The sequence below is a fragment of the Scardinius erythrophthalmus genome (assembly GCF_964197995.2).
Source record: "Scardinius erythrophthalmus genome assembly, chromosome: 7".
NCBI lineage: Eukaryota > Metazoa > Chordata > Actinopteri > Cypriniformes > Leuciscidae > Scardinius > Scardinius erythrophthalmus.
Window position 1 is genome coordinate 46,828,089 of NC_138227.1, and position 14,481 is coordinate 46,842,569.

The window sequence follows — 14,481 nt, forward strand, 5'->3', positions numbered from 1 at the left end:
GAAAGAGAGAGAGAGAGAGAGAGAGAGAGAGAGAGAGAGAGAGAGAGAGAGAGAGAGAGAGAGAGAGAAAAATGCTTGTATTTCAACAGCATATTGCACTAGAACAATGCACAGCAGCTTCAGTCCTGTATTGTATTGACCTCATATTGCAAAAGTTTAACTTTCAAATAGACATGGGTCCTTTTAGCCTAAACTTAAGGCTAACTTAAACAAAACTTAAGCCTTAACTTAAACATGTCATCAATAATATCCTCTCTCCTCAAAATTATGACTTCTGAAAAACTGGACCAACCTGATAATATGAGAGAGAGAGAGAGAGAGAGAGAGAGAGAGGTGGACAGGTGATGAGCAGAGAGTGAGTGTGTGTGCTGTGGACAGGTGGAGGGAGGCCCCTATACTGCATTGCATTTGCAAAAGATCAAATTGGTCAAAAGTCTGTCAGTCATTTGTGCGCGATGGGGACGCAGAATGATGCCACCATGGCTGAAAACTCGCTCCACTGGAGCACTAGAAGCAGGCACTGCCAAGACTCGGATGGCTACTTGAAAGAGTGAAGGAAGAGTCTTACTGTTCAGTGCCCAGAACAAAAGGGCATTCTGTCCTTCTGCCATGTCAATGTAGTGACTTAGCTGTACTGCTGGTGGGGTCCCAACATCCCTTTTCTGCCTCTTATGGTATGCAGCAAACAGCCCTTCTCCTTCCATGTCCTCTAGTTCTTCTTCAGCAGGCATTGTCACAGGCACAGGTTGCTCCGTCTCTGCAGCATCTTGCAGGATCAATTCTAAAAAAAACGTGTCACAACAGTAGAAACAAAAGAGCCCTTATTACCATTACTGATGTTGATGACTGTGCAAGACTGAAAATTGTAAATATTGTTAAAGTCAGATTAATATCACATTAGATCCTAGATCAGATTAAGATTAAATTATTTTATGTTGCATTTAAGTTGCATTGCAAGTCAATAATATTTACCTTTAACTCGTTGTGTCACCTCTGACTTGATGTCACGGTTGACCAGCACATGGGGCTCAAATCAACCTTTAATGTTCATGCCTTTTAACAATACAAACAATACAAACAACTTTCCAGACCTCTGATTTTCCCACTCCTGTAGTAGCGACGGTGAATTCACCTGCGGCAAGTTTACTTTTCACCAACTCCATCTTCTTCTCCAGGCTAAAGGCGTGCACGCAGTGGCGTCAGGTCTGCCCCCGCCCCTCTCCATGATGCACGTTGCACGCAACAGCCAGACTTTCTTTATGGTGAACAGCAGCGATGATTAATAAATGTTTTTTTGTTTTGTTTTGTTTTTCACTGAGCGGAAAAGATTAAGCCCGGGGTCCGACCCGACCTGAGTCATTTGCTTATATTTTCGACCCCGAACCCGGCCCGAACCCGCGGGTCCCGTCTGGTTTGTCGGGCCGACACGACCCGTTGAGAACTCTAGTGCGGTCGTGCACTTGAGTGAGGCTATATTACGTAAACGCTCATTATCCTGTAGGCTATAAGTAATTCAATTAATATAAAGGGCCGATTTGTCCACGAATGACTTAAATGAACAACTAGCCTACTAGTCGACTAGAAAAAAAAACTTTTAGTCGGAAGCAGCCCTTATTTTCGAACCAGGCAACAGGACATCTGGGTTGAGCGAGCGACCCTGCGGAATGAACGAGCGGAGCGGAATATTCAGAAATGCGCTCTCCACTCACAAGCTCTGATCGGAACCAGGGTTATTATAGTTCTCTTACGAGAGGTTCTCTCGTATTGCGTAAGCTTGCTTACGCTGCGGGAAAAGTCTTCTTTTCTCGAGATACTGAAGCCAAAAATTATCCTTAATTTCATATTTTGTCAACGCAGTGCAGCTGCGGGCAGCTGAGCTAGAGCGGCATACTGAGCTGAGCTCATTGGCTGCCGCGCGGCAACTGCTTAAGCCTACCAGCCAGCCTGGCATGACAGCACGCCAGAATGGGCGGCGTCAGAGCGTATATAAGGAAGGCTCGTAGGCAATATTCTCTGATTTCTGTCTTTTCAGCGAAGCACTCGCATCGCTGAACTCTGAGAGGAAGCCGTCGCCGTTGTCCTGCAAGGAACAGCTAACGAGCCAGCTTAGGACAGCCTGAGGAAGCCGGACGAGTCTTCGCCGCCTTCAGCCTGCCGTGCCAGCTCAGCTATCCGGCGATATCCTTTCATTACAAGCTCTTTGTGTGTGTGTTTTGCTTCCGCAGCACTATCTAAAAGAGCAGAGGCGTTGTTGCAAATGCCTCGCACCACGTGCGGCTCATGCCGCTCTACGCTCAGCGACGGAGACCGCCATCTTATCTGCGCTCTCTGCCTGGGCCGGGACCATGCAGCCGTCGCGCTTTCCACGGGCGGCTGCGCCTTCTGTGAGGAGCTGCCGATGTCGACCCTGCGGGTTCGACTCGCCCTTTTCACAGAGCCTGCTCCAACCGTCGTCGGGCCGCGAAAAAAGAAACGCCGCTCTCAACGACCACCGGAGCCTGAGACTCGAGCCAGCGCCTCGCCGGAGCCTCTCCCGCGAGCCTCGCTCTCTCCTTCTCCGCCCCCGCTTCCCGACGCGCAGCCGACGGCTCTCGCCCTCGATGCCGTCGCCTCAGGGAATGAAGCGGATGACGACGCGCTACTGGACACGTGCTCCAGCGTCCAGACCAGCGCCTTTTCTACTGGAGCTTCACGAGGAGCTTGCTAAATCGTGGAACGCTCCAGTTTCAGCCAGACTCCGCTCTCCGGCCTCATCAACTCTCTCCCGCGTGGACGGAGCCACGGAGAAAGGGTATGACCGGATCCCACCGGTCGGACAGGCGGTTGCAGCGCATCTTTGCCCCCCATCCGCGAGATGGTGCTCAAAGACTGCCCTCCCGTCTAAGGCCTGCAGGACTACTTCGGCGTTGCCAGCCGCGCTTTCTCTGCCGCTGGGCAAGCCGCCTCAGCCCTGCATACAATGGCGGTCCTTCAAGTTCTCCAAGCCGACCTCCTCCGCCAGCTCGACAAGGGAGAACTGGATAAGTCTCTAGCCGACATGGGGGAACAAGAGCGGTCCGTGTTTCTCAACGCCCCGCTCTCACCCACCGGTCTCTTCGGCCCTGCGGTGAGTGGCCTCGTGGACCGCTTCTCTGAAGTACAGAAGGCGTCACAGGCCATGAACCTCCTTCTGCCCCGCCGCTCGAGCTCCGCTGCAGGCCACTCTAACACTCAGCCTCCTGCACGCAGCTCCACGCAGCGCCCGTCTCGACCTCCAGCTTCGCAGCAGCACCAGCGCGGCCGACCCAGGTCCCGCTCCACCAGCCAGCACAGGCCGCCAACCCCGCGGGGTCCCCGGCCTAGAGTTTCGCTGAAACCCGAGCCTGCGAAGTCCTCCTAGCACTCGTCGAGAGGAAAAGACGGTTGAGTCCCGCCGCGGCCGGACCGCCGTCAAAGCTAACTTGTATCCCTCTGCCAGTCCCCTTGATAAAGGCTACTCCAGTAGTGTCCACTGCAGCCAACGAGCCAGTTTCTCAACTCTCTCGCCTGCCCACAAACGCCGTTTTTACGGCGACCCAGATAAATCAAATAAAGAGTGTAAAATCTGGTCATTCGGCTCACGGCGTCAGTGTTATGAGTGTAGTAAACATGCCCACGTCCCAGTGTTCATTGCTACACACAAGCACTATCTCCCCTGTGTACCCCACAGAGTGCACTCACATAAAGCGCGCTACGGCCGCTCGAGTGTTAGTTGTAGGTCACGTGCCCACGCCCCAGTGCTCACACCTACACAGTGCCCGCTCTGTCTCACACATTCGGGGACCAGAACACTCCGCCACCGGCTGTGTGTTAATAAAGAGCCCTGTGCCCGCTACACAGCATGCACACTCTCATGTAAACACTCACGAGCCCGCCCCGCTTCCGCGCCGCGAGCCGTCACACACAACGCTCTATCACAGCGTCACTCAGCCGGCTGCCGCTATCAGCGAGCCCCCGTCTCCCCTCACTGCCACTGCGCGACTCGCGCACATACCGCCACAGGCTCCCTGTCCCGCGCTGTGCGGCGGGCGGGACCCGGAGGCGATTCGACCCCTAGCTATGAGTGCGAATGCATGGAAAGCTATTCCGGGAGTGTCGAAGTGGGTACTAAACACAGTGATAAAGGGCTATTCGCTTCAATTCGCTCGCCGCCCCCCGCGCTTTCGCGCCCGGGTCGAGACTCAAGTGAAGGCGGATGCAGCTCATCTGCTTCACGCAGAAATAGCGAATTTGCTGCACAAAGGGGCGATAGAACGAGTTCACCCTCCGGTTACCGAGGCAGGCCGTTATACAGCCGTTATTTCCTCGTACCCAAGAAGGGCGGAGCGCTCAGACCTATATTAGATCTGAGATATTTGAACAAAGCGCTCGTGAAACGACCGTTCAAAATGCTCACGACCAGTCAAATCCTCGCGCAGATTCGCCCGGGGGACTGGTTCATCTTTCTCGATCTGATAGACGCGTATTTTCAGATTCAGATTATACCCCGTCACAGGCCATTCTTGAGATTCGCCTTCGATGGTCAGGTATATCAGTACACCGTCCTGCCGTTCGGTCTGTCCCTGGCACCCCGTACATTTACGAAGTGCATGGATGCGGCTCTCGCACCCCTGAGATCAAAGGGAATGCGAATTCTGAACTATCTGGACGATTGGCTCATTATAGCGCACTCAACAGAGGAACTAGTTTCTCACAAGAAAGCGCTTCTCGTCATTTCTTCTGCGCTTCTGTGTTCGACACCTCGCCGCTTCCATTCAAGTGGGAAAAGTTTTTCCCCTGAAAACCTTTCAGAGGCTTTTGGGCCATATGGCGTCAGCCGCAGCGGTCCTGCAGCTGGGTTTACTTCGAATGCGCCCGCTTCAATGCTGGCTAAAGTCAGAAGTGCCCCGCAAAGCATGGATTTCGGGCCGTGCACCAGTCAGAGTGATTCAGCGCTGTGTCTCAGCCCTGCAGCCCATAATAATAATTATGTTATTATTGGACTCGTGTCTATTCTTGTCAACTGTTTTCTATAAATATGTTTGTATTGGCTAACATTTATTCAGCTAATGTGTGCATGTCCTGTTTAAAATATCCCTATACTGTGTTCTAGGGGTTTCTTAATTTTAGACTAGTTGACCAGCACACATTATATGCAGTACAATTATATAATGCATGTGTGTGTGTCATCGTCCAAACCGCCCATACAATACCCCCCCCCCCAATCCCCCCCCCCCGTCGTCGTCGTCAGTATGCAAAAAAAAATTGCAAGGTTGGCAGGTATGTACTACTATGATTGTATAAAAGTATTGCGCAAAAGAAGACTCACCACGAGGAGACAGTAGTGGTGTTTATCGGGACCAGAACCAGGTTAGTCTGTCCTAGAACCGCTTTGCTGTCCTCCAGTAGCTGTTTTAAGTGGCTGTATACCACCACAATAGATTGTGGAATTGGCAGAGTTTTTCCTTGTGTGTCCTTGGGCCTGTTTTGTGCTTGCTGAAACTCTTTCAAAAGCCGTAGGCAAACACATTCACAGACCCTGTGGACTTCAAGGTCCTGAGCCGCCTGCCCATGAGTCATGAACAGCGTAGGAAACGAAGACCAGGAGACTTGGTTGTTTCTTCAGCAGGATTCTTTATTGAGAACACGAGCTGTCGATAGCTGCAGTCATCAAGTCTGACTAGGGAACTTTACATTGTAGTTTATATCCCTTTCAAGGGGGAGGGATTTACATAGAGGTGGAGACACTCTGAACAAAGCATGTAAATTAAGTAAATGAGTCAGCTCGTTACCGAAATTTCCCCAACCCTGATCTCATCAGCATAACTGTGTCATTCAACTGCATAGATGCTAATCCAATCAGCCTGACTATTCAACGACTGGGACAGGGGCTCCAAGAGCCATTAAAGACAAAAGGTGAGAGTCTCAGTAATCTGACCCGTTTAACTTACAATAGAGAGAACAGGACGGGCAGGAATCTCTTTGCTGGAAACTCTGTTTAACAGCTGATATCATCATAACCGTAAATGATAAATTCAATACTCTACTTTCTCAGTTTATATACTATTGTATTGGAACCTAAATTAAACATTTTATAAATTTGTAATACAACAGTTCCCTTTGAGAGTTCTAATAACTCTCACAAAATACAAATTTAGACACTTAAAAGTTCATTCTTGTAACCTGTGATCGTTACAGGCACATAGCACATGCTCTGTGTTGATTGTCTGTAATTGCATGCTGACACAGAAACAAACATGCAATTAGGGTCCGTGAAGTTTTTACAGGTAATAATCTTTTCTGGCTGGAACTGTCATTTTCTCTTGAGTCATTTGTTGTATGAAACACTTGATACTGTGGACGCATAAATAGTACACCAGTAGGAGAAACAACAGCAGAATTGCTATTTCCTTGATCCACAGCCAGGGTTTACCTAACAGGTTTCTGAACCATGAAGAATTATCTTCAGTCATCTGATGTAATTTTGCTGAAAGATCAAGAATGTCTTGTTGGATTTTGTTCAAGTCCTCTGTTGGATCCATTAACCTGGTGCAGCACTCAGGGCCAATAATGGTGCAGGCTCCCCCTTGCATTGCAAGAATGTAATCCAAGGCCACTCTGTTCTGTAAGATCATTATCTTGTGTGAAGCAAGAGTGTCCGTGATGTTACCCAGGGCCAAAACTGTATCATTGGCTAATTTCTGTACAGAATTCGATAGCTTCTGACTTGATCAAGGGCCTGTATGACACCATAAGATGGGATTAATGCTCCAAGAGTTCTTGACCACCATGTTTGTGCACAAATGAGTCATGGAATGCAGCCATCTTCTTTGTTTGTGGTAGGAGCTGAATTTTGTAGATGTGGAGAGAGATGGGGTGTGCCACCCATGGGATTCCTGCTCCTTCTGAAGGCGGGTATGGCATGCAAACATTCTTTCCAGCAAACAAGGCGTTTCTTGACATATTCATCAGCTCTAAGAATATGTTGTTTCTGGAGTCTATATTTTGTGCGATGTACATGATGGTTACTTGTAAGGCAATCTTGATCATGTTGGTGGATGACTGAAGGTTCCGTATGTGAGTCTCTGCATTGTTTATTTTTTTCTTTTTCTTTTGTGATAGTTGGCTCGGCAGTGGGTCTGTTTGTTTTCTTGAGGTTGTGGCTTCATATGCAGGTGAGGAGGTTGGTGCATATGGGTCTCGGGACAGCCATCAAGTGGTATCTGCACAGAGTAAGAAAGAAAACAAAAAACGATAGAGCAGTATTTGTTCAAACACTAGGGTTGTATCCTTTTCCGAGTCTGTTATTGTTGTTCCTTCTTTCCCTATATCTTAATTCCTGCGACACCTAAAGAACAGTGAGGTATGGATGGACTAGTGGATGGGGAAGGCCTATGAGGGAGTCTTCACCGCAGGGTTGGCCCCCGAAGCCTGTTGCATTCGGTTCTTCCCTGGGCTCCTCACTGGTCCGTGTCCTATCCTATCCCTGTAGGTGGGGGAACAACTTTACAGTGTGACACATGAGTCCAGGTTTTCCTTCCCTGACACAATACTGCAGCTGCTGTAATCAACATCACTTGATGTGGTCCGTGCCACTTAGACTCTAATGGCTTGTTGAATGGCACCTCATGAATGGCCTTGCATATTAATATAAACGAGCCAGAGGTTCTTTATGCGTAAAAATGGCAGCAATGGAAAATAATGGAAACAAAGAAATTTCACAGACACCGAAATAGAGGTTCTTGTGACGGAGGTGGAGGAAAGGAAAATTATTTTGTTTGGTAGCCATAGCATTGACGTCACTAACAAAAAAAAAACAAAGTGTGGAATGGCAGCATGTGACTGCGGTTGGTTCGGCTAACCGGACGGTTCCCGAAATAAAAAAGAAGTGGCCCGACTTAAAGGTGGGGGCAAAAAAAAGGCTCGCCAGTCACCGACAGAGTGTGTGTGGGACTGGTGGGGGTCCTGGGACGCCCGATCTGTCCCCCTTGGAGACCCGGCTGGCTTCTATCATTAGAGAAACCAGTGTGTGCGGCATTCTGTCTGACACGGAGGGAGACACAGACATGGTGGAAACAGGTAAATTATTTTATTGCATTAGCACAATTAAATAAAATATAGCACAATAGGTTATTGTGGTATTGTTTTTCCAGAGGATATGGGAGCACAGGGTGGTGAGGAGACTCCCAGCGCTGAGTCTGCAGCAACTGTGGAGTGTCCGGAGGTCCCTAGCAGGAGCGCGTCCAGACCCCATGGCACGGTTGGAAGTGGTCGGGTGTTAACTGTGGCTGTCCTTCAGACACAGAGGGATACTATTGACGCAATTACAGTTATAGCAGATGAGCTAAAACAAATAAGGGTTGTGTTGGGCGACGTGTCTATATTAAAAGATCTTGTTAAAAAATGAACCTTTGTGTTGTTTCTTCAAAAATTCTGCATTACTTCCTAGTGGATCCTTGCTCCCTGATGATGCTGTTCATGTTGGGGAGGGGGATGTGGGTCAGGCTCCTCATGCTGGAGGCAAGGGAGGTCAGGGGGGAGAGCGAAACCATTCCTCTGTGCCATGTTGTGTAGAATGGCGCATGCCATGATGATCTGGCAGACTTTTTTTGGTTGATATAAAAGTCTACCACCCGAAACATCAAGGCAACGCCATCTACACTTGAGGAGGCCAATGGCTCTCTCAACTACCGAGCGCACACGAGCGTGGGCATCATTGTAACGCATTTGCTCTGCACTCTGAGGGTTTGGAAATGGGGTGAGGAGCCAGCGTCTCAGGGGGTAACCACTGTCACCTACCAGTATAACAGATTCATTTTACAGTAGGCTTGAACTGTTAGAAAACAGACCATTATGTAATTTTCACATACCAAGAAGCCACCCATCGCACACAGCACCTGCCTCAAGTCTATTCCCTACACTGCTGTGCAATACACTAAACGAGTCATGTGTTGAACCAGGCCATCGCGCCACAACGTTTGTAAAAATCATGTTGGCCTCACAAACAACTTGCACATTTATGGAATGCTTGAGTGCTTGAGTTTGAGTTTGGGTTTATTCACAAAATACCACTACCAGCAAATTCTATAATACAGCGGGGGTACAGAATCAGAATTTGGTATAGTGAATGGGTCCCCCAAAGAAGCAAAAAAAAAGCTTATAGGTGGGGGCCCATAGTTTATGATAAGAAGTGGTACAGACAAGGTACACAGTTACCACCTGCAGCCAGACAATGGTAAGTAAACTGAAAGCACGCAAAAGCGCACCACTACATACAGACAAGTACATAAACATACATTCATACACATAGATCCTAGTAGTCCATGAGAAGACAGTTATATATTAAATATAGGTTGATAGATAATATTTTTTTAGTTGTCTTTTAAAGTTGGAGATAGAGGGCAACACCTTAAAGGGATACTTCACCTCTGGGAAGATGAATGTGTATTTAAAAAAGGTAATTTAAGTAGAAGAAATGTGAAGAAATTTTTGAATTTGGAGCTTTCTAGACTGAGAAAAGCCAGAAAATGTATTTTTGGCTTATGTGGATGAAAGACAACAACTCCCAGAATGCACTTGCTTCGCTGCCTTAGGAGGCCACGCCTACCGGTAAGAGTGCGCAGTTGAAAACAACAAGGCTTAGCCTACGTGATGAGTTTGCCAGGGATCTCTAGAGATCACCCAAAATGTCCGGGATTCGGCTTTTGCGTTCTACAGTCGCCATTCATTCATCATGTTTACTGTGGCGAGCAGGACGAGGCTGACGGCCGCGGGAGAACGTTATCATGTTTACTGTGGCGAGCAGGACGAGGCTGACGGCCGCGGGAGAACGGCGCGAGGCCGGTGGCGTCATTACTGAGACGAGCCGGGTCTCGCATCTCTCACGGAGGAGCGGGAATTTTCTTAGCAAGGGTAAAACGCACATCAACCGATCACTTGTTTAGCGTTCATGTAAACACTACATTCAGATTCACCAATCGGAATGAATTCAGTTAGATTGAAACAAAAGGTGAGCTGCATGTAAACAATGAATGGCGACCGCAGAACGCAAAAGCTGAATCCCGGACATTTTGAACGATCTCGCCCGCCGGACAAGTCCGGGAAAAGGAGGATGGTTTTCCCTACTTACTCAGCTTTCTCCTACTATTCAGCTTTCTCCACAGAACAAGAGCCTGCTAGCTTAGCTTAGCTTCCAAAGAAAGACGGCTGACACTGTGTACATTCTGTGAGTGAGATCCCACCCTGTATGGGCGGGCTGAAAACATTCGGAACAACGCCTTCTACTGGCTGTAGTCTTTAGCCTCTGGACAGAAAATCCTCCGATGACGCAAAATGACGCTTTTTGCGTCATCGGAGGATTTTTTCCAGACAAAAAATACATAAATCTCTTGTCTCAGGGGGATATGAGAGTGGAAAGTACGGTAATTCGAAAATACTACAGGTTTTCTACTAATACAAAGCTTAATGCTAAATCCTGAAGTAACCCTTTAAGGCCATCATCAATCCCGTTCCAAATCTGCGGCCCCCTACAGACAACACTCATACTGGTGCGAACATGTCGGCGATATTTTCCAGTTATGAGTGGTTTGGTTCTCGTTTGGTATGTATGCTGGGGGCTGGAGATAGGGACAAGACTACTCAATCTAGAGTTCAGGCTATTAACAATTTGAAACATAAGGCAGGCATTAAGATATTTATTTAGCTCAGCTAGTCTTAGTAACTTAAAACGATGAAATAGAGGGTGAGTAGGAGAATTTATCTCTGACCAGGACAGAGCCCGTATGGCTTTCTTTTGCAATGATGCAAGTTTTCTAAGATGACTTGTGAAGGTGTTGCACCATATCACATTATAGTAATTAAGATGTGGTTCAAAGAGAGTTTTATACAACAAGAGTAGAGCAGACAGCGGAAGAATGTTTCTGATCTTATAAAACAAACCAACACACTTTGACAGTTTGTTTACAAGATGATCAATATGACATTTAAAGGTAAGAGATTCGTCAATGAGGACCCCCAGGAATTTAGTAGAATGCACTCTTTTTATCAATTGGTCATTCATTTTAATCAGGCATTGGTTTCAAATAATTTTTTCTTGGTCTATTTGAATATGATAAAATTTGTTTTGCTTACATTTAATGACAGTTTATTGCATTTAAACCAAGAGTCAACTTTGATTAACTCTGAATTGACTATATCTTGTAAAATAATTGGGTTACTATGTGATGTAAACAAATTTGTGTCATCTGCAAAGATGATTTTATGGAATAATGTCGATGAATTTACAAAATCATTTATATATACAGATGTGGCCTTTAAAAACGCACGTTTTCTCCCGCGGCATTCGGCAATTCGTCTCGCACAGTCTCGCAGAATTCTGCAAGTGCTTTCGGGGGGGCCTACTTACAAATTCCCTCAATGTGTTTCGCTTCACAGAATATCCACCAGGTGGCGCATAAAAAACAACTTTGCATTCGATTTTTTATTTTACTTCACATTACGCCATGATTGTGAGAAAACATCCACAATAAAATATAAATTATAAATAGTAATAGACACAAATATTTACAGTACTGTATTATACAGACATTTGAAAATTTGTAAATCCAAAAGGTTCATCAAAGTTGTCTTAAGACAAGAAGGGGTATTGGACAACATTTACGAATTTTTATATATGCTTTGTCATTGCTGTGGTTTCCAGGAGATGAGTGCATGCAGAATATTTAACATTGCTGTTATTAAAACAGCAAAGTGACGTTCTTGCCAGCGCATAACTTTTTTGTACAACTATTAAGATGATTGTGTGTGCAATGCACATTTATACTAAGCGCAACAGAGAATTTAGTGTGAGCATAATACACGTGACTCTGCCTGTAAAAACCCAGCAGTATTTTTAAATTTTTTTTATACACAAAATCATCCTAACATAATGAAAGGCTTAAATAATGCGACTTACCCAGATTCTTAATTTGTGCAGATATTTCTTGTGTGATTGTTCTTGTGCAGATATTTCTTGTGAGGTAATGTTGCAGCACAACGCGTTGCATTTATATTTTGGGCGCATCTGATTGCCATTACATTATTAATAAATATTTTAATTGAACTGTCTTAATGCATTAAGCATAAAGATTTTTCCACATTAGTCTCAGAATGTCCGGGGCTGTCTTGTCGACAGTTTGTAAATCTTTTAAAAATTCATATTCACAAAATCCATATAAAGGGTGATCAACAGTTATGACTTCTAAAATAAAATAAAAATGACCAGATAAGAGGTATCTGATTGACAGTTTGACAGATGTTGTTTTAAAAATTAATTACAACATTATGGGGAAGTGGTATTAAATATTTAGTAAAACATAATACTTCAATTATTTTAATTACGCATTTTTGCTTTTACAAAATGTTCCCTGTTTTTTATATAATTAATTTAACCTGAGATGTGCGTTATATCGCCTTTTGATCATTCTTTGTGTTGTCGAATTTTGACAGAGTTTCATTGTTTGTTCATAATAATTTGATTCATAATTATGTCATTTTTTTTCTAAAAGTAGGCAATATTTTAAAGAGATAAAAAGACAGAAATGACAGAGAAATTACGTTAATCTGGTCACATATATGGCCAGATCAATTAATCTATTGCAGAAATACAAGACAATGTGCATGAGAAAATTAGAAGTATGCAAAAGAGCACAGTTCAGATATTGTTAACTGTAATTGAAGCGGGTTTTATACACGTTTCTGCTTTTTTTAAATTGACAATTTAAAATTTTATTCTCCAACACTCAACACGTTTTGTGATTGATTTACGGATTTATTACAGACACTTGTCAGAAGCAAAGATATTGTACTAAGCATAAGCATCGATTTAGAGCATTTGCGCAATATCATTATCTAGTTTATCTAATTTTACATCTAGTTCCTTTTTGCATCTGAAAGTTTTAAATAGCTTTAACATGGTTGTAATGCGCTTTTCTGCATTACTGTACAGTACTTTATATATTATCATGTTTCCCTTTACATGGTATGAAACACATAGGCGTCGATTTCGGTGGGGACAGTGGGTACACGTACCCACCAGATTTTGTCATGAGTCATTTTGTACCCACCACTTTTAATTTGACTTTTGGTTCGATTTTTTTTACTGTTTTCAGTGGTTATGAGGAGCAATATGAGAGAGAAATTTGGTAATCATTGTCTGACCCAACAAAAAAACATTATAATATTCATTTTATTTTATTTTTCGTGTTCGCATTTATGAGGGAAAAAACAACGTGTCAGTTTACGGTTATGGACGTGAGCGCTCTGAAAGCGGCACTAAAAGACGGCTTTAAAACTTTCACAGAGACCTCAAACAGAACAGCTGCCTTTCTTTAAATTGAATTTCGTTTTGTATTAATTATGTCTTAATTTTAATCAATGTTTCATGAACCATTTGCCTGCATTTAATAAATAAGAAGTAAATATAGCAGACAATCACGACATTGGAGGCGCCGGCGAGTGAACTGGAGTTCGTCTCATAAATGAACCGAAACTCAGCGTATAATGCACATTCACAGCGTATTTAGACACATTTAGATGCATTCATAATCATTACTTTTACCGGTTCTTTGTGGCAAGCTTTATGCGTGCAGTGTGCGCTTGAGTGCGGCTATATAGTAAACGCTCATTACTTAATACAAAGCATAAGCCTCTTCCTGGCATGCAATCTAATCTACTAGGCTACAATGTCAGTTGGTTATATTAACATATGTCAAATTAAGTTACGCGATATCAACAAATTAAGTTATAAACATTAATTTTAAATAACTTAAAGCGTATATATAGTAGATTTGCTTAAACAGCATTTAAACAAAGGAACTGCAAGGGTAGGAATTAAACCCCCACACGCTGGTGAAAACAGGAAAAAAAGGGTTTCTTTTGATTCCCTGAGAGGAGATCGATTAGCATTGGGGGTTGGCAAAGAATTGGCAGACCTGGAGGCTGGGTGGTTTGTAATTTCTTGACTCTGTGACAATTGGTAGCAGCTAAAACAAGCAGCTAAAACAAAGACTGTGCAATTAATTACATTTTGGAAATAACTTCCTTCATGTCGTTTTATTTATACACTGTAAAAATTTTTTTTTTTAATTTGTAAGTAAAGTTAGCATTAAATATGTTTTACAAACAGTTGGTTTACAAACTCTTGGAGGTTTGTGGTTACCATCATTCAGAAGAGTGGTGCTTGTGTTTAGACGTGATTAAATTAAGGAAGATTACATTGGTTTCTTTTCAGTGTAGGACAGTTTGTCAACAAAATGCAAAAAATATAGTATATTAATAAACATCGCTAAAACAAAGAGTGAATAAGAATTAAAAAAGTAATGACGTTTTTTATGTTTTTATGCACTTTTAGTTTTGTTGCAATTTCACCAAAAGTTTATAATTAGGAAATACACACAACACGCTAAACTTATATTCTCTATATGTTAAAAATGTTGTAAAAAATAC